The sequence below is a fragment of the Physeter macrocephalus genome, chromosome 7 (genome assembly GCF_002837175.3).
Source record: "Physeter macrocephalus isolate SW-GA chromosome 7, ASM283717v5, whole genome shotgun sequence".
Taxonomy (NCBI): domain Eukaryota; kingdom Metazoa; phylum Chordata; class Mammalia; order Artiodactyla; family Physeteridae; genus Physeter; species Physeter macrocephalus.
The window spans coordinates 96,809,977-96,830,628 of record NC_041220.1 but is presented as its reverse complement, the minus strand read 5'-3'; the positions used below and the strand labels follow the sequence as shown (position 1 = coordinate 96,830,628).

General features: G+C 39.9%; 1 protein-coding gene across 5 annotated transcripts in view; it reads left to right on the top strand.

The window, feature by feature from the left end:
• Positions 1–20,652, top strand: part of PACRGL (parkin coregulated like) — a 58,092-nt gene that overhangs the window by 15,210 nt on the left and 22,230 nt on the right. Inside the window, exon 1 of one of the 5 annotated variants that reach the window (XM_028492097.2) lies at positions 17,612–17,773. The exons of the other annotated variants lie outside the window; for them this stretch is intronic. The gene's annotated coding sequence lies outside the window, so the exon portion shown is untranslated. Of the gene's footprint in view, positions 1–17,611; positions 17,774–20,652 lie in introns of those variants that run through there. 5 annotated transcript variants of the gene reach the window in all.

Genomic DNA, 20,652 nt, shown 5'->3' with positions numbered 1-20,652 from the left:
CTGTGCATTTGTGTTAAGAGAAAGAGACAGATATTTCTCTTTCTTTCTGTTTTTATAAGGGCACTAATCCCATCATGAGGGCCCCATCCTCATGACCTCATCTAATCCTAATTATAGTCCAAGGGTTCTACTGCAAATATCATCACATTGTGGGTTAGAGCTTCAACATAGGAATTTAGAGGGACACAAACATGCAGCCCATAAGAGCTGCCAAAACTAAAAAGAATTATATCATCTACATGTTCACAGAGTAACACAGTGAAAACTTCAACGTACTATTATCTATTGATGTTTTACTATAAATGTTAGGTTTTCTAAAATAGAACACACAAAACGATATTTCCCTTTTTCCAACATTTTCACTTCTCCTTTGCATCAGAGGCAGCAACAGCAATAGAAAACACATTAGAAGCCTCCTGTTTTGGAAAATGCAGGATCTTTTGGCTATGAGACTAGTTACACTGGCAAAGTGAGAGACAGCTGAGACATATCAGAATAATATCAGTTGAAAAAAAAAGTTTGGCAGGCCAGGAATACCCATACCATCTTAAATTTTGGTCAGTGTCCTGGGATAATTGTTCACCCCTTTCCAGACTGTGCCTTTGTGGGTAAAATCTTAAATTGAACATTTTAACAAGTGTTTAAAAAACTGGATTTTCAAATCTGTTAAGTCATTTCTTCTTCCCAACAGGGAGAGACTGGGAGCTCTCCTGTCAAAGGCTGGCTGGTGAATTCCTCAGGGTTGATCTTACAGCTCACAGAGCTATTCATCATTTTAGTGAGTATACTCGGAGTGGGCCCCTGGTGATTTACATGCTCCAGATAAATTATGATGCCTCTCATGATGTTATCATTATTTCAGCTCATGGATTCGAACACTTTCTGGGAGAGGACTTTTTTTACCCTTTCTTAAATGATGAACAACTCCCAGACAGATTATATTGTAGTTGTCAAGAAAAAAGATATAGGTATGTTTTCTTAAAGATAAACAACTCGGCCACCACAGCTAGTCAGCCTAGCAACAGGAAAACATTGTCTACTGAGAGTTCACTGTTTATACCACCTGGAAAAGATCATCACACTTGCTTGGTCTTTTATTCCTATTCTATTTAATGATGAATATTCTCCTGTAGTTTTACCAGGCTATTCCATCTGTAACAGGGGATATCCTAAATAAAGCAAAATGTCTGCTTCTCAATTCCAGTAAATCTACAAGGTGTCAGTGCTTGGCTTTGACCTCATTTGACCTTGAGTTGATTGGGCTTTGCATTCTGCCCTGATCACAGACCAGGTGATGGAAAATGTGTTTTCCTTTCCCCAAGCCTGTCTTGTGGCTTCTGTTGGTGGTACATCTCACCACAGTCTTTTGGTGCTAGACCATAAACTTCCAAGATGAGTGTGGTAAGCAGAATAATGCCTCCCTATTCAAAGATGTTCACGTCCTAATTCCTGGGACCTGTGAATATGTTATGTTTTATTGCAAGGGGGCATTAAGGTTGCAGATAAAATTAAATTTGCTAATCAGCTGACATTGAAATGGGAAGAGGATTCTGGATTATCCAGGTGGGCCCAGTGGAATTACAGGGGTCCTTAAAAATGAAAGAAGGAGGCAGGATTCTCTGTTTAAAGTGATGTAACATGAGAGAAATCTGACTGGCCATTGTTGGCTTTGAAGATGAATATGGCAGCCACAAGCCAAGGAAAGCAGTTGGCCTCTAGAAGATGGAAAAAGCAAGAAAATGTATTTTTTCTTCAAGCCTTCAGAGAGAAATGCAGCCTGCCAACACCTTGATTATAGTCCTATAATGGAAAGTTTAAAAGAAACTGTCATAACTGTCCATTATGTCCTTTTAAAGGACACATATGGACTTCCAACCTCCAGAACTGTGAGTTAATATATTTATGTTGCTTTAAGTCAACATTCGTGGTACTTTGTTAAAGCATCAATAGGAAACAAATAATAGGAGACACATTTTAATTGTCTTCCACTTTGAACACTCAGCCCAGTGCTGGCACATAGCAGCTACTTAATAAATGGTGGGTGAATGAATGAATGATGTCCCAATGTCACAAAGCAAACGTCCTATCTTTCAAAGTCTCTGATCCCCCTGGAATGCTCTGGGTTCTTGGTTCCTCTCTGTAGATGCTTCTAGTTCTCCTTTCACTTTCACAACAGTTGGGGACCGTTCCATGGACTCCAATGAGCCAATCTGCTCCCTTTGACATCTCAGTCCCTGGATTCTCTTAGATGATCCATCATTTCAAAGGGAAGTGTCACCACCTTTCTCACTTCTGTAGCTTCATTCCTACTCTTTTCTTCACCTTGGTGCTCAAGCCTCTTAAAATACCTGGACTTTCCCAATGCATCACTTCCTCTGTGATGCAGATGCTGTTTTTTGTTTTGTCTTGTTTTCTGTTTTGTTTTTTTTTTTTTTTGTCATGGGTATATACTTGTTCTCTTGGTTCAGGTGACAAGCTGATATTTGTCCTTCAAAACTTACATTATACAGTACTTCCAGGAGACTTCTTTGACCCCTTAGATATAATTATTTAAATCTCCCCTTGGGCTTTTCTTTTAAACTTCCTTACTATGGTTATTGATGCATTTGGTTTTTACAGTAAAACTTGGCTTCTTCCTTTTCTTTCCCCTCATTTTAGTGTTGACAACCTCATGTCCTGTAACAATATGTTTTACACAAAAGGTTTTCAATCATGTAGTAGTTAATGAATATGTGGTAGTTAGGAATTTAGCCTTTGAAATTTTAAAGTAAGAAGATATTTACTTCTATATTAGGAAGGACTGGCAGAACTTTCACCTAGGAGAGAAGAACCTTCTATTATCAGCGTGCCCTGAGATTTAGGAAGGCAAACCATTTAACTTAATTTTTTTAATAGTATATTTTTTTCACTAATACAAATCACCAGTATATTGTCAGAAGTAATTCTGTTTATTTTGGGTTGAGAAGTTGGGGCTGCATTACCTAGTGTATAGTATTCAATTCAGAGCAGACGTCTTATATGATTAAGATTTTATAGTGTGTGTTCTCACTTAGTGTAAAGGAAAGGAAAAGGAAAAACAAAAGGATTCATAAAGCTAGTAAATTGTGTTTAATAGAATCAGTTAAAATTATTGGTTTGTCAGATGGCAGGTTCTGAGAAAAACATTACCTCCATAACTTTTATTTTTTTCTCATATCTGTTGAAATCTCTTTGAAATGAGCATAGGTTGAGAGGAGGAGGTTAAGGCCAAGTTTATATAACTGAATCAACTGACTTGATGATTATTTTGGCTGTCCTCATGATTGATTTCTTTCAGAATTAATCAGGAGAAAACTCAGGTAATCAGGTCAGCTGAGCCTGAGTCTTGTTCCATGACCATATGTGACATGGCTAAGGAGTTATTTTCTTCACATGCCATGTCCACTGATCATCAACCAAAAGGGGAATCACTGGGTTTTCTCCATGGAATTGTGATTAAGGAGGGAGAGGAGGACTGAGTTTTAGTTGCAGTCAAGCATAAAGGAAACAGCAAATATGTTCTTTGCAAATGGTTGGTATCACAGAGCCCGTTTTCAGGATATTGTGGTTCCATAATTTGAAACCAGAATTTATGACTACATTATTTTCAGTGACGTAAACATTCATATGGATTTATGAGTATCCCCTCATTAGAAGAAGTGGCCATGAATCACATTAAAAGAAAGTATTCTTACTAATATCATTTAGAATGAATTCTGTATTACAGGCACTTACAGAGATGTAAGCCATTGGCAGACAAGCAGTACGATTGTCAGATTAGCAAAGTAAAATATAGGACACCCAGTTAAACTTGCATTTCATATAAACCACAAAATTTTTAGTACAAGTTAGTCTCACATATTGCGTGGGACGTACTTATATTGGAAAAAAGTGTTGTTTATCTGATATTTAACTGGACATCTCTATTTTATCTGGCAGGCTTCACAGGTACTCTCTGGTATATGCTATCTTTACTGGCTTTAAACAACTGCAATTGTAGCAGTACGTATGTGAACCCAACTAAATGTCCTTTTAATGACCATATTTAATTATCTGATTAGTGGAGTTATAATTTAAAGATGTTAGATAAGGATGAAGTCTCAAATGTGTTTACTAAAAAGTTAGTAAGTCTAGTTTGGAAAGAGGATGACACTAAGTAATGACTCTGGGAATTGTGCTGGAAAAATTTATGATAGTCACATAGTGCTTTGTATTCCATTTGATGTATTAGATGGGATTACTGCCATACATGGAGAAGAGAAATATGCCTCTTGGATATTTTGGTAGCTAAGATGATAGAGTGAACTTGCTGAGGGTAGTGTGGGAGTTGAGGAAGAAGCTTAGGTTTGGAGTTCATCAGAATAGCAATTACCCAAGTGGGTCAATTCTTTTTTAAGAAAATAGATTTTGATAATTGAAGTCCAGGAGGAAACCACCTGGTTTATCCGAAATGACCTTCAAAATGCAAATACCCAAGTGATTTATGTCGCTTTTAAACTCTGTGTCTCCAGTTAATGGCTACTCTCTGGATTTTTGGGGAAAAAAACAGCTGGTTCTTATAATTATTATCATTATGGGATTTGAATTAATATAAATAAGACACTCTATTCTTTTAAACATTTCTTATGCACTTCCATAACCTGCTGCCCCCCCTCCCCAGCTATCACATCACTACCCCCTTTTAATGGTCGGTTCAGTCTCTATAACTCTAAAAAGAGTCCAGCCAAAGAGCCAGTCACCTGGATATTCTGTCTACAGGATTCCAGATGTCATTAAAAACAAACAAACAAACAATCTGGGTCTTTGACCATGATCAAGCCAGTTGTATCTTTTTTCATTGAGAACACTTGGCCTTGTATAGATGAAGAAATAAATTCACAGTACCAAAATGTGCCTAAAAAGATTATCTGAAGAATCCCTTGCTTCTAAACAGGTTAATGCTAAACCAGGGTTTCTAAATAGCAGTATTCATAAGATTTTGGCCCAGATAATTCTTTGTTGGGAGGAGGGCTGTCTTGTTCAATGTGTAGCAGCATCCCTGGCCTCTACCCATTAGATGCCAAAAGGCCCTTTTACCTGCTAGTCATGACGACCTAAAAACTCTCCAGACACTGCCAGATGTCCCTTGGGGAGGTCAGTTGAGAAACACTGACCTAAATTATCCAATATTGATAGTTTTATTCTGTACCAACTAGCATGGGGGGTGGCAGTAAAAGCTGAATTCAGTCTAGGAAAGGTAACAGAGTGACAGGAATGGGAATGGGATAAGGTAGTGGAGAGTAGGAGGATGAGAGCAGTAGACTGGTAATAGCCATCGCTGTTTCGTTCATTCACGCATGCATTCATGGATTCAGCATTCTTCATCCATTTATTTGTTCATTCAACAAATGTGTATTGAGGGCTTACTAAGTAGAAGAGCTGGGGCTTCAGTAGGAAAGCAAATACAAATTCTCTGCTCTGAAGGAACTTATATTCAAATGAAATGTAGGGGACAATGAACAAGAAGATCACTAATGTATCAGATGTTAACAAATGATCAGAAGAGGATGTTAGTCTGGGTCTGGTTAGGAAAACAGAAAACACACCAGCAATTTTAACAGCGAAAATGTCATACAGAGAATGGGTTGACAGAGTATAGGAGAACCACAAAGGCTATAAAAATGAAGAGAGGACACTGAGGTCACATAGAGATAAAACTTTAGGAAGCGGCTGCTACCCCCAGGGCTGGGGGAGCAAAGGGAACAGGATGGAGTGACTAGAACCTGGAAACTTAGAAAAGATGCCTGTGGAGGTGGGATCCAGGCCACTGAGGAGGTGGCCCGCTGGCTGCTGTTGGTGCCTAAGGGGCTGGGATTAAGTCTGGGGGGAGCTGGGGGTGACTGGCTCACTGGGGACAGTGTCTCTGAGGGATGTGGTGAGGCTGCTTCTGAAAATATGGAAGCAGTCTGTTCACTGAAACCAGCTGCTGAGCTGGCCTGACACTGACATGAACAGCAAACCAACCAAAAGGGGCGAGTCTCCTCTTTACCTCTGCTGCTCTCTAGCTCCCTCTATTGGCAGGCAGCCGGGGGGGGGGGGCGCAGGGAAAATGTAGTCCGCAGAGGCCCAGCTCCAGCGTCACACAGGAGGGTGTGGAAGGGAAGTTTGAAGTTGAGTCAGAGCCACGGAACCCGCGTAGGAAGGCTATTATTTTACATAGGAGGTCCTTGGAGCCTACTCCACCCCACTACAGAGAATGCCTTGTACATGGATGTGCTTCAGAAGAATCATTCACTGTGCTATGTAAACTTCTCCAAGTCAGAGGCAGCCTGTTACCTATCTAAACACAAAATGTTTATGAAGTGAATGAATGAATGAATAGAATGATGCCTTTAACATAATGCTATTGTTATTTTTCTGAATTACTTCATTTAATCTCAGACTCAAGTTTTAAATTGTTATGTTTAAAATTGAACACAAATGTCCTGGAAATTAAGTAACTATAGCTGAAATATTACTTGTCCACACCAGAGAAGAATGTACCATTAGCAACTTTTTCAGCTTGTGTTCTTCTGATTACCAGCCCTGTGTGTGTGTGTGTGTGTGTGTGTGTGTGTGTGTGTGTACTTGTGCCCGACTCAATCTAATTCAGAAAATATTAACTAGGCACCCACTAAGTGCAAATCTCTGTGTCAGATGCTACATGGGACCTGAAACAATTAAACCAGTCCCTAAAGGACTCAGAGTATTGATTTCTATGTGTGCCATCTGGCACTTATCACTATTTTTTTTTTTTTTGCGTTATTTTTTGCGTTATGCGGGCCTCTCACTGTCGCGGCCTCTCCCGTCGTGGAGCACAGGCTCCAGACGCGCAGGCTCCACGGCATGTGGGATCTTCCCGGAACGGGGCACGAACCCGCGTCCCCCACATCGGCAGGCGGGCCCCCAACCACTGCGCCACCAGGGAAGCCCCATCACTATTTTTAAAAGGTCTTTTCTTTGATTTATTGAGGTCCCTTGAATCCTCTTCTTTTCTGTTTTTAAAGATATTAACAATGCACGTCTGCCCCCACCGCACTTCAGCTTGCAGCTCTGTCTCTTTTATGAACAGAATAAAATAGATTTCCTCCCAGAAGTAACCCTTTGGTAGTAATTGTCTAAAGAGAGAAATTAACTCTTTCAGACTCCCAGGGCACCATTACTAAATGTTCTGTAAAACTCCTTCCTAATTACTACCTGGAGAGAGACTTGGCATCTGGAGAACAGCACCCAAGGTGTATATACTTATATCCTTCATCGTGACCTCAAAGAAGGCCATGAGTTCATCACTCTGAAGAGAAGGAAGCCTCAGAAATGCTTATTCATAAATAAAAATAGGATGGGGCTGTGTCCTGGAGGATTAGAGTCCCCTAACATATTTTGAAAGTTTGGCTCCCCAGATAACCTGAGTATTTGTTACCAAACTGGTCAACCAGACCTGTGCCAGGGTCCTAGCCCGGCCCAAGACCCCCTGTCTCAACCAGTGAGGTTCTTTTTCCAACTTACACAGCCAATAAGGAAACCGATACTGAGACTGGAACAGCATGAGCTTTATTCAATGGCCAAAGAATGGAAGAGCTGGAACCTAGTTTGCAGATCAGCTTCTCAACCCAGTATGAGAGGAGACAGCAAATATATAGGAGGGTAGAAGTAAAAGGGAGGGATTTGGAAAGAATGGGAAGAATATTCATGAGTTATCTGAGTACTGGGGCATGGTTTGGACCTGGAATAGTTGCAACTCTCCTTTTCAGTCCTAGTATGGGCTGTACCGGTTGTTGTCATGGCAATTGTCAACTGTCCTGGTGCTGGTGGGTGTGTCATTTAGCATATGCTAATGTATTACAATGAGCGTATAATAAGGCTCAAGATCTACTGGAAGTGGAATCTCCTGTCATCTTGGGCCCAGCTGGTTCTAACATGTTCTTGTTTTTTTCTCTTTGCAGCTTCCTCCTGAAACTTAGCTAAGAGTAGTTGGTTTCTATTTGAGGGAGGCACATGGGTTTGATTCTGGAGCAACAACCTTGGTAATAGATTGACTCCAGCACTGAAAGGAAGCAGGAAGAAGGCTGAAGGGCTGGGGGCTGCCCTGATTAGGGCCATTATGCTAACTTTGGTTGTTAAAGGTGATCTTCCTTAGCCTGTCTCCCAAAATACTGATAAATACTTCAGATGCTGTTAAATTTAAACTCCTTTGTTGCCTCTTTCCCTCTGGAGAAGCACTCTATTGAATGTTAATACTTTCTTCCCCTGTTGCTTCAACATGTTTTTAAGGCCCCAAAATACCTTGCTCAACGTTTGTGATTTTTAATATTCCCTAGTCTAGGCTTTCAGGGAGGAAGGCCTACAATGTTCTTTGGATTGCTTCATTATTGATATTCTCCAAATCTTCACCATTTATCTTATCAAAGATCTTGGAGCATTTTAAATTCAGAATTTTGCCTCTGAAAAGGTTTTAAAAACTAGTAGGTAGTATTATTCATGTCTCACTTGATTTCTAATCTTAGCTCTAATTTGTAATCAGACAATCACTGAAAGAACATTATAAACCGCACTGAATGATTTATACAGGCTAGGCAAGTCTAGTGGTAAATAGAATCCAAAGGGACAAGCAGTGATACAATTCAAATACTGGGCCTCCAAGAAAATTTCTTACAGGGACCTTTTTTCTTTACCTTCAGGTTAAATTCTCCGGAGAAAGAATCTTTTCTAACATTTGCAAGCCCTACTAGTGTTCTTGGGTGCAGGAATGATGAAAAGGCAAATGGTCTATTATGTGTGGTCAAAAACAGTTTTTCAAAGCTGCTCAGCAGATGTATTATGTTACAGTCATTTCCCTCCATTTATTATTTGGTCAAGATAAGCACTCCCAGTCAATGCTGATTGCATTTAGCCAGACCATATTTTTTGTCCACCTTTCAGTGCTGATCCTATTTCCTGCTTTTAACCATACAGATATATGACAATAAAGAAAATAATTTTGCCAGCAATTGAATTACAATATGTGTTTGGTTCTCCATTAATAAACCTCTATCTTGTTCAATATTTTCAGTAAATAGCCTTTATATTTTTCCTCTCTTCAGTTTGCCAGCTGACAATAGAAAACATTAACTGGGGTTGAAGGCTATGAAGGCAAAAAGATGAGAGAGAGAAAGAGAGAGATGGTTAGTCAGCACCATCTAGTGTCTAAAACTTAAAATTTAATCAGTTTTTGGATCTTCCTTCCCTGCAGCATACTAGAGAAATGAATAAATGCTCGTGGTATTTTATCTAGTATTTTATTTTATTTTTTAAATTTAATTTAATTTATTTTTTTATACAGCAGGTTCTTATTAGTTATCCATTTTATACATATTAGTGTATACATGTCAATCCCAATCTCCCAATTCATCCCACCACCACCCCCTATCTAGTATTTTTAAATATTTTGATTCTTTAAAAAACTTGAATAAAAGTTCTAATGTATAATAAACACATTAAATTTAAATTTATTTTAACTCCACTATTCATAGCTCACCCATAGCAAGTCAGGTAAGATTATCTACGTGGAGCAAACAGTAAAACCAAGAATTATCAATTATCTGGTTATCTTCTCGGTGAAGACAGCTATTCAAGAAAGTTTCATCCTAAATGTATTTGACGTTCATTAGAAAATATATAGACATCACTGATGAAGTTAACTTGGTTATTTGTCTTCACTCTGTTCTTTGAACTTACTCAATTTATTCCAGCACTGATCTCTTTCTTTAAACCAATGTGGGATCTAGGGGCCAAATTCGACCAGTGCCTCTCAACACACAGCAAGTATTTTTGAGATTGTGGAGTTGAGAGCTAGAGATTTGGATCACAGAGTAACTATTTTATAGAGCTTTGGTAATACTTTTCAAGGCTGCTCTGTTGGACAACTAGAAATTACTCCACAGAATGGAGAAATCTACTGTATTATTCTCCAAAGAGACAGAACCCACAGGATGTGTTAATATTTATTTTAAGAACTTGCCTGATGCAGTTTTGGAGACTAGCAATATTAAAATCTGCTGGGTGGAGCAGCAGTCTGGAGACCAGGAGAGAGCCATGTTGCAGTTCAAGTCCAAAGACTGTTGACCACAGAATTTCTCTTGCTCAGGGGAGGTCATTCTTCTATTCTACTGGGGCCTTCAACTGATTGGACAAGGCCCACCCACATTATAGAGAGCAATCTGCTTTACTCAAAGTCCACTAATATAAATGTTAATCTCATCCAAAATCATCTTTACAGAAACATCCAGAATACTGGTTGACCATATACATAGATATTGTGGCCCAGCCAAGTTGAGAGACAAGATGAACCATTGCATCAGGTGAAGTGTGCAGAGGGAAAAATAAAGAATAAGGGAGAATTTGGAAAAGTTTTTAAATCTGCTTATTATTCACATCAATCAAATGATTGCTTTAGGTCAGAGGTTCTAAACAGCATCTTTATTTGGCACCAACACTTCATGCACATTGGATCTGTGAGGTCATGTGGCCCAAGTAGCAGAATGGCCTACAAGGCAGCATGGACAAGTTGCAGAGCCTTCTCTTGTTCTGGGTCCCACTCAAAACTCGCAGCTTTTCGGTTCACTCAGTAAATGGTTTAGAGTAACACGTGCAAATGACAAATAAGTTGCCTTCAAAATGCAAAGAGGCCCAGTAGGCATTGTGCCTATTTTGGGGTTGTAAGAGGGGTTAGATACAACTTACCCTTCACCTTAGAAGGAATATGTCAACATGTCCCATGCTACTGAATCCCTGGAAATTTCACAGACGTGGAGGCCCGTGCATTTTATTTAGGTTAATTTCCCACACTCTGACAAGCAAATGCCTTCCCAATAAGCTTTAAGTAGTTGCTACTTTTTGTTCACCAGGTCCAATCAGTATAATAATATCAATGTAATAGATCAGTGTGATACCTTGTGGAAGGGAAAGGTGATCAAGTTTCTTGTAGACTAAATTATGACAGAGGGCTGGAGAGTTGATATATCCCTGGTATACAACATTGAAGGTGTATTGCTGACTTGGCCAGCTAAAAGCAAACTGCTTCTGGTGGGCCTATGGACAGATGTGGAGAAAACAGCATTTGCCAGATCAAAAGCTGCAAACCCGGGGATGTGTTTATGTCCTCAAGCAATGAAACCATTTCTGGTCTATCAACTACAATAGGACAATAGGAATCACCACCTGGTTAAGTATATGATAACCCACTTTCTCCAAGATCCATCTGTTTTCCACATAGGCCACATAGGTGAATTGAATGAGGATGTGGTGAGAACCATCACCGCTACATAATTTAAGTCCTCGATGGGGGCATTAATCTCTGCCATTCCTCCAGGAATGTGGTACTGATTGTGCTTTACTAGTTTCCTAGGTAGATGCTGTTCTAGTGGCTTCCACTTGGCCTTTTCTACTATAATAGCCCTCTCTCCACAGGTCAGAGAATGAGTGTGGAAATTCTGGCAGTGTCTGAGTGTGTCTATTCTAATCATGCATTCCGGGATTGGAGAAATAACCAATAATGGTTTGGGAGATTCACTGGGGCCACAAATAAGCCCCAACTCTGACCTGGTGGAACACAGTGACATTTGGCTCTCCTGGAATCAATTCAGTTCAGAGCCAGCATCCAGTAGTCTTTGAGAAGTATGATTATTTCTTTTTCCCCAGTGACTTTTACAGTCACCCTGGTAAAAGGCCATAGGTCTCTTTGGGAGAAGACTTGGAGAGAGACTAACAGTTTAGATTTTTGCAAGAGGATTCATCCACCCTTTCATTCAAGGGGTTCTGCGTCTATGAACTTCCTCAAGCTTGGGAATTTGTTGAGGGGCTGTTACTCTCTCGGTACTGGTGATTCAAGTTAAGTTTCTGTTCGCTTGACCTGTAAACACTTCCACTTATACAGAGCTGTAAAAATTGAACTGCCCATCTATGTTCTGCTAGGGACACCGTCATCAATAACCAGTGCCATAGGTCTCTGTGAGTCAGACTATTCTCATTATTGCTTTGACTCTAATGTCCACACGGCAACCACACCCACCTTATCTTTGGTGATTAAATGTGGACACATAGTCTCTGCCACCCTGAGATCCATTTTATCCTCATTATATTTAGGGACCCAACTTTAGTGGCAGCAGTTTCCACTCTAATTTCTGACCTACAAAGAGTGACCACAGAACTCTTCAAGGATGCTGGGCTCTCCTCCCAAATTTGTTTCTCTAAGTTATGGTGAAAACTACCTTCCACTTGGCCTAGTGGCTTCCACCACCCTCCTAAGGCTGGGTGAGCAGGTCTCCCATGGTAAATTCACTCTAATGTTCCAATATCCCTAAGCCTTTGGATACTTCCTGCTACAGTATAACAAAGCCGTTCTGGCGTTTCAACTGCATCTACTGTAGGCCACCTTTTGGCTCATGTTTCAACCAACCAACCAAAGAGAGCCTTTTCTGGCCCCTCAAACTACAACCAGATTCAAGAAATAGCCCTACAGTTAAGTGAGCAGTGTTTTTATTTTCTTTCCCAATGAAACTATTAGTTAGTTATTCCAACAGTTATTTATTGGGTAGTTAAATGTGCGCTTTGATCATACAGTCTGCTTTTAGGAAGAAACAGCAAAATTTATTCTGTGCCTTCTGTGTGTTTTGTCTGGATAATAACATTTTTATATCACATAATATTTTCACTCAAGAGCCTGTTGTCTTTTGTGCATTTTTTTTCATGATCTGTAATCTATTTCAATAAAAGGCTTACTTTTGAAAAGTTTAGACTTCTTAATTATTATTTGCTGCTGTGTCGATTTTAAATGTTATCACTCTGATCCAAGCCTACAATCACTTTTTATATTTACATTCTTATAAATTTTATTTGCATCTTGCCTCTTTTGACAATTCTTTTAAAAATCTCCTTTGCTGAATTCAGGTCCCACAGACAGAATATAACTGTTAGTATGTCTTCTATACCTAAACTATTTGGGGGTTTTCTTGACAGTTCTGGGCAACACTAAGTGCTTGCTTTCTCATGTTAGTAAGGAAGATACAAGAAAAAAGTTAGCATCTCCAGATTTTTAATTAGGTCAACACCAGAGTACAAAAAAGATTAACAAAACAAAAAGAGAGTCTCAACTCCTGGGTTAATTATACACATATAATTCCAAAATGTTGTCAATATAAACATATGTCAGCAATCGTGTTACTCTCAGTCTGCATTAGAAGCCAACTTAAGTTCATATGTGCAAAGACAGGCATACTTGTCAACAAATTGATTTGTTTTTTCCAAAATAAATATTTTGTTTCCGGGTTTAATATAACTCTTCAGCAGAAGAACATCATACACAAATTATAGGATGAATTAGAGGGCTCTGAGGATTCTTCTATGCTCTCGTATTAGCTTGGTAGGACTGCCATAACAAACTCGCTAGCTCAAAGCAATGGGAATTTATTGTCTCATGGCTCTGGAGGCTATAAGTGTGAAATCAAGGTGTCAGCAGGGTGCGTCTTTCTGAGGCCTTGAGGGAGAATCTGTTCCATGCCTCTCTCTTAGCTTCTAGTGCTTTGTTAGAAATCTTTGGTGTTTCTTGGCTTCTGCTGAATCACCCAGTCTTTGCCTTCATCTTCACATGGTGTTCTGCTTGTGTGTATATCTGTGTCCGAATTTCCTCTTTTTATAAGGACACCAGACATATTGGATTAGGGGCCCACCTTACACCATGTCTGACCTCCTCTTAAATAATTACATCTTCAACAACCCTATTTCCAAATACGATCACATTCTGAGGTACTGGGGGTTAGTATTTCAACATATAAATTTTGATGGGATAAAATTCAACCCATAACAGCCTGAATGTTCATAATATGTTCTTACCCTCAGTGTAATATTTGACTAAATCACTATAAAATTATTATGCATTGTACCTCAGTAAAGATTTCCATTCTCCTTCACTCCAGTGTTGTGGGTTTCATAATACTTTAAGAGGAAACACTTTTAATCATCAAGAGGCAGTTTCTGCTTCTCCCTCACCCGTGCCTAAATCAGTGCTTTTTAAGCTGTAAAGTACATTTCCTTATCGGGGAATCTTGGTGAAATGCAAAGTCTGATTCAGTAGACCTGGGGTGGGGCCTGAGATTCTTTATTTCTAACAAGTGCTTAGATGATGATGATGATGATCTGAGAACCACACCATGAGTAGCAAGAACATAAAAAACATAAACATAAAGATACCTCCACAAGCCACGGATCAGAAATTAAGTCAAAAGTCCAAAACAAACAAACAAAACAATTGCCTCAGCAAAAGACTGTACCAGATAGTCTTAACCATTGATGTTATAGAGAATGAAATGGTGTGAACAGGTTTTCCATTATAACCTGACATCATCATCATGGACACCTGTCAGAGGGTAGAGAAAGCTAAAGTCAAGGCTTTCCATTTCTTTTAGCCCTGTTGCAAATGATTTTATGAAAGAAGAATCATTAGCCCAAGATCAGCAGAACGAGAATTAATTACCTAGGACTTAATGAACTGATTTAATTGTGGTTAATTTTCTACTTTCTAACAGACATATGAGAAACCCATTCCTTTCCTGTCTATCTCTAGCCTTCAATTTAATAGGCTATATTTGAACTAAGTGGGATGAAAAACTCTTTACACGGTATATTATTCTGACTTGCACCTCGGAACAAAAAATATCCTATAAAAGATCCCAAAATGGGTTATAAACTAATATAATAAAAAATGTTTCTGCAAAAATAATATCTTCAGCTATAGTATTTTATGCTTATTGCCTCAGGAAGGGGGATGTCATCATAAAAAGAAACTGACAAAAGTCAAATTTTTGGCTTTGAAGTTTCCAAAACCAAGTTCAATGATCAGTCATTATTTGGAAGATTTGGAAGAATAAGTCATAATTCAGAATCAACGTGCAGATCTGAATGCAAAGAGACAGTGTCTTTTGATTCATATTTCGCTTGTGAATTTTTCTTAACTACATGTATTTCGCCACCAAGCATTTTAAAGAAAATATCAGAGGTATTATTGGCTTGTCTTAATTACTTTAAAGAAACTCTGTTCCTTTTTGTACAAATTACAGACCAACTGATCATCCCCAATCATTACTTGCCCTCCCCACCCTCCTTACGGTCCCAAATGCAACCCACAGGGTAGGGGGCTTTGCTGATGCCAGGCCACACAGATCAGCTTTCCAGAGTATACAGCAGGGTGGAGAAGGGTATAGAGTAAATCTGTAGGGACACAGGGGAGATATATATGGCACATTCTGTCTTTTTATATTATTTGCCATATTGCTGAACACATAGGTCAGACTTCCTCCCCTTCTCCCTCTCTCTCTCCAAAAAAATAACCTTGAAAAATTAAACCTTGGAACCAGAACAGAATTAGGAGACAGAAGTTCACTACCAGCTCTCTGTTTCTCACACACTGCACGCTCTCCCTGGAGCGCCTCATCTACTCCTATAGCCTCACTTACTGTGTATATGAGACAGGCTGGGACCTGGCGCCTGGGACCCTTTGCTGCAATGCTTGCACCTGGACAAACGTCTCCTCCAGCAACAAAATACAAAGAGACTGTAAGGGACTAAAGATAACTGCACGTGTGCACAGTTGGGGCAAATTATGGACAACAAGATACAAAAAGACCAAAAACCCACACAGCACCAACCAGGGGGGATGGGCAGGCCACCTAAACCACCCCTGCCCCTAACAGACCCACCCCTTACCCTCACCCTGTGTAAGGAACAAGTTCACTCCCCTCAGGGAATGAGCAAGGGAAACTGTTACTTGTTCTCTGCTCCCTCCTGCTGCAGCAGGAACCCCAACAAAGACTTGCTGTGAATTTCTTGTCTGGCCTCTTATCAATTTCTATTGATTAAAGAGGCCAAGAACCCTGATCGGTAACATATGTGCTGATGACTTTAAAATCCACAGCTCAACCAGCTCTTGCCCCTCCACTCTAGATTGGCATATCTGCCTTCTGGGCAACCACACCTGGATGTCTCACAGCTTTCTCAAGTTACTGTGTCCAAGAAAGTATCCACCATTTACTGCATAATATTCAGACCAAGTCACAAAGCCAGTGGACCTGTTTTTTCTGTTGTTGTTGTTGTTTTTTAATTTTTCTAAAATGAAGTAGAAAGTCTTACAAGAACCCTGTTATGATGAGGAAATTAAGGCTAAGAGGGGTTAAATGACATGCAGAAGACCTCACAGCTGAGAAGCAAAGGAGCTGGGTTTCCAACCTACGCAGCCTAACTTCAGAACGTGTGCTCTTCACTTCTCTGCGGTATTGAACTCGGATTATTCTTACTCTCCCGGCAGAGGGGCTAAAAGGTCATAAGCTAGGCGCTGCCAAGTCTGCCATTGTAGAGGCTAGGAGTGAAGAAGGGGAGAAGGTGATACAATAAGTCTTGGAGAAGCTGAAGAGAGATTATAAGGTGATAATAGCTAAGAAATAGATGTTTTTTTCTTTTTTTCTTAAAAAATTACTTAAACATGCATTGGGCTAGATATTGGGGATAGAAAAGTAATGGAGACAATTTCAGTCTAGTGGAGAAGATAGGTAAATACAATATAATGAAATTTAGAAGTTAAGATAGACTTGTATGAAAGGTTCACAGAACATTAGAGAAATTAGATACACATAGAATTCATTCGTTCATTGCATTTATTTGAAGAGTATTTCCTGAGTCCCCACTCTGTTGTGCTAGAAGCTGGAGAAACAAAATGGCAAAAGGTACAGTCCTTGTCCTGAAGAAACTCACAGCCTAGGGAAGATGCTTCTGAGGCAGCAATTCAGGTACAAAGAATGGCGCTACACGGCAGGGAAGGATTACACTGCCTGCAGTGTTCAGACAATGCCAACTGTCTAGTTAGCTATTACCTGAGCGAAAAGTTAAGACCATGGCTTGACAACAGAAGAGGACACTAGAAAGGCACACAGTGGACAGGTCTGAAAGGGCTTGGGTTTTTACTATGACAACCCAAACTGCTTTGGTTGCAATCGCCAGGGTACACGCATTTTCCTGCAGTATCCGTTTTATTAAAATAATCTGGAGTACAAAAACACACTTTAAAATAATATATGGATGTATTATGTAGTTGACTGCAACAGCATATAGTAAGATATGACAGGAAGGAAATTCCACAGATGGGCAGGCAGATGGCTCTCTCCGCAGAAGAGTCTGGGGCGGAAGTTCACGGTGGTCCTCAGCTCTCAGAGGGTTTAGGGCAAGATACTTGGAGAACATCGAGTTAAGAGTGAGGGAGAAACGTACGAGTTAAATACACGGACTGCGGAGTGGGTCCGGCGCAGGTACAAGGAACCTGTGCTCTCCTTTGCTCCTTGGCTCTATCATTCCTAAAATACCCTCCACCAGGAGCCCCTTTGTCCTCGGAGGCAGAGCTCCTAGCTCGCGAGCTTCCCTTTCAACACCCGGCGCCTCGTTGCCTGGGCAACCCTTTCCCGCCTGGCGAGCCTCTGCGACCTCCCTGCTATTGGCTAAGCGGACGCAGCGTGCGTCTGATGTCACTGCACGGCGCCGCGAGATCTGGGAACGCTGCGAAACCTCATTTCCCGGGTTCCCGGTGGCCGGTGGCGGAACCTGTAGCTGTTGGCCCAGCGGGCGCTGGGCAAAAGCCCCACGTGGGGTGGCGGCTGGTGTGCAGATCGCGGCGGGAGAGAGGCGCGGAAGGAACGGGTTGTTGGAGCCGTGAGCCGCACAGGTGCGTGAATCCGTGGTGCCGCCCCCATTCTCTCGGAGCAGGAGACTTCCTCTCTGGCCTGTTGCTATGGCCGCCGGACCACGTTGCTAAGGAGCCTGGAGACGCTGAGCGCCAAGAGCTCGCCCTTTCTGGTCGGGCTTTGGCTGAGAGTTGCCTTGTCGGCCTTATTTGAAACTGGCCGCCTTTCCCCCACTCTCCCCGACCTTCTTAAAAAAACAAAAAAAACAACTTCCCATTTTTTTCTCTCCATGTCCTACTCATTTTCTAACTTTGACAACATCCCGGCTCTGATCTGGTCTTAGGTATTTGGAAATGTGTGGTGTTGGAGGCGGAGAGGCTAGGAAAATGGAAAGAAGATATTAAGACCCTTAATACTGGCTCTTTGGATTTACAGTACTTTATGGTGAAAAGGATTGGGATAGGTGAATACTGGGCAGTGTCGCTGTTCTTTGGAATTTGAAGGAGTTTTAGAGATGGAGCTCATCTTCTTTTGTGGGGCTCCTGTTACACTTTTGGAACTTCCCAAACACCAGATTAGAGAATAGGAAAAAAAAAAAGTGGCCTCTGCCTCTGAGAATTTGCCAGATAGTTTAGTGCAGTGGTCTCAAAGCCAAGTGCGGGAAGAAAATGCATGTGGGAAAAGAAATAGGATATATGAACTGTCCAAAACAATGAAACAAGAGTACACTTTCCTGGCATTGACCCAGATGCCTATAATCCCTTGTAGATGACCTGCAGCATCTAAGGAAACCTAAGGTAAAAATGAGGGGTCCACAGTGGGGCCCTTCTTGGTTTGTATGCTCTCTGATGCTGTGACATAGTTTAGGTGTTGGGGTTAAGTGGATTTATGGATTTTAGTGTCTATTTAGGATTTTTATATTGTTTTGTAAAAGATTGAGGGGTGTCTGTTGCAATATTTAGAACACAAAATAGTTCTTGCTTTTTCACTTCCTCCCACCATTAACCCTTTACATCACCCTCCACATGTTATTTAACCAAAAAGCACTCAAAAGAATTTAGTGTAAGATGAATTAAGCTTTTTTTCCTTTACAAACAACTTATGCTCTGGGTTTGCTGTCAGTGGTATGCTGCTAGGTAGATATTATTTTTAAAAATTGAGTACACTTCATTTGTCTGTAAAGTAAAGGGTTATACTTTTAACAGTAACTGAAAAACTAATGGTTTTGGAAAGAAACTAACAGGGTGTTTTGGAAGTGGACAGAGAAATGTTTGCATCCTTGTGCGTGTGTATGTTTTGATATTGTTGCTGAAAATTACATAATTGTATTACACATAAAAACTGTCCTGTATACTTAAAACCTTTGGAATCTCAATTTTCTAACCTGTTTTTCTTTTTTTTTTTTTTTTTTTTGTGCCCTGCATCAGCAGGCGGACTCTCAACCACTGTGCCACCAGGGAAGCCCCTAACATGTTTTTCAAGTGAAGAGTTTCAGTGTATTTTTGAACTTATTCAAAATATAACGTAGCATTTTCGTGTTAGTGCCTTACAGAAACAGCTATTTGACATAAAAGGAGATAGATAGAAATTGAGTCATTCTAACAACAACTTTTGCAGAATTGGAAGGTAATATTGAAAAATGTGCATCATGATTTGACGTGGCGAACAATGCTATTTTTCTGTTTGTAAGTAGGTATCTTTGTGATGCATCTTTTTCAGATATGACAGCTATTACAATTTACAACCAGAAAAAAAAAAAACTGAACTTAAATCAGGTCTTCAAATTGATAGCACAAGTATTAAACCAAATTTTTCAAAAAGGAGAAAACATAATTTAGTTACATTGACCCCCACTATTATTAGTAATACTAATACTAAAAACATTTTGTACCATTATAAAGAAAATGACAATAGCTAAACTCATAGAGTACTTACTATGTGCCAACCACTTTTCTAAAGTCTTCATCTGCTTTTAGAGTAGCTAGTTTCTGTAATTATCCCCAGTTATAGACTTGAGGAAACTCAAGTTTCCTTGACACAGATTTTTTTTTTTTATTAAACAGAAACTTAGATCATATTGTTCCCCATCAGGAGTTCTCAGAACAGAGACCAGGTGCAACAGTAAATACTTGTTGAATAATCACTGAAGTGCAGTATTAGGTTGACGTAATTGAAGCCTGCTTTAGCTTATCTTAGAATATTATCTGACAAATTTAATGAGCTAATTTACCATATTTCTAGAAAATGCCTTGGGGATGAATGTGAAGTGTAATATTGGGAAGTAACTCATCTGCTGGTAGTAGGATGAGAAAATTAGATCAGTGTATTAAATCAAGAACGTTGAAATTTAAAATTATTCTGTGTACAGAAATAATCTTACATTTAGTTTATCTTTACAAGGTACTTTGGTCACATCGTATTTGAAATATTTGGGGGCTGAATGTTATTACATGGAGCTTTGTCCTCGTGAAGATTTCTAATTTGTCAAGTAAATTAAAATAATCTCATGTTAGTACTCATTTAAGAAGGCATCAGCATTTATCCTGAAGAAGAGAAAACTAAGGAGTTATGACCCATGTCTTCAAATATTTGAAAAGCTGTCATTTGGAAGTGGAAGAAGACTTCACCTGTGTTGCCTTAAGGGAAGATCTTACAGATCTTTTAGAAAAATAATTATATTAAAGACTTAAAGTGGGAAGTGCTCTAATGGAAGAATAATTGGAGTGTCATATAAATGGGGGAATGGAGTAATCAAATAGAAATAAGAAGAAGGAAGCAGTGCATAAATCAGAGTGCTATGGATGTGGACATTTGAGAAACAGAAGATCAGGAAAGGCTGCATGGCACTTGGGATTGGAGCTAGACCTAGAAATACCAGCAGGCAGTTGAGTGTATGAGTCTGAGTGTTATGGTGGAAGAT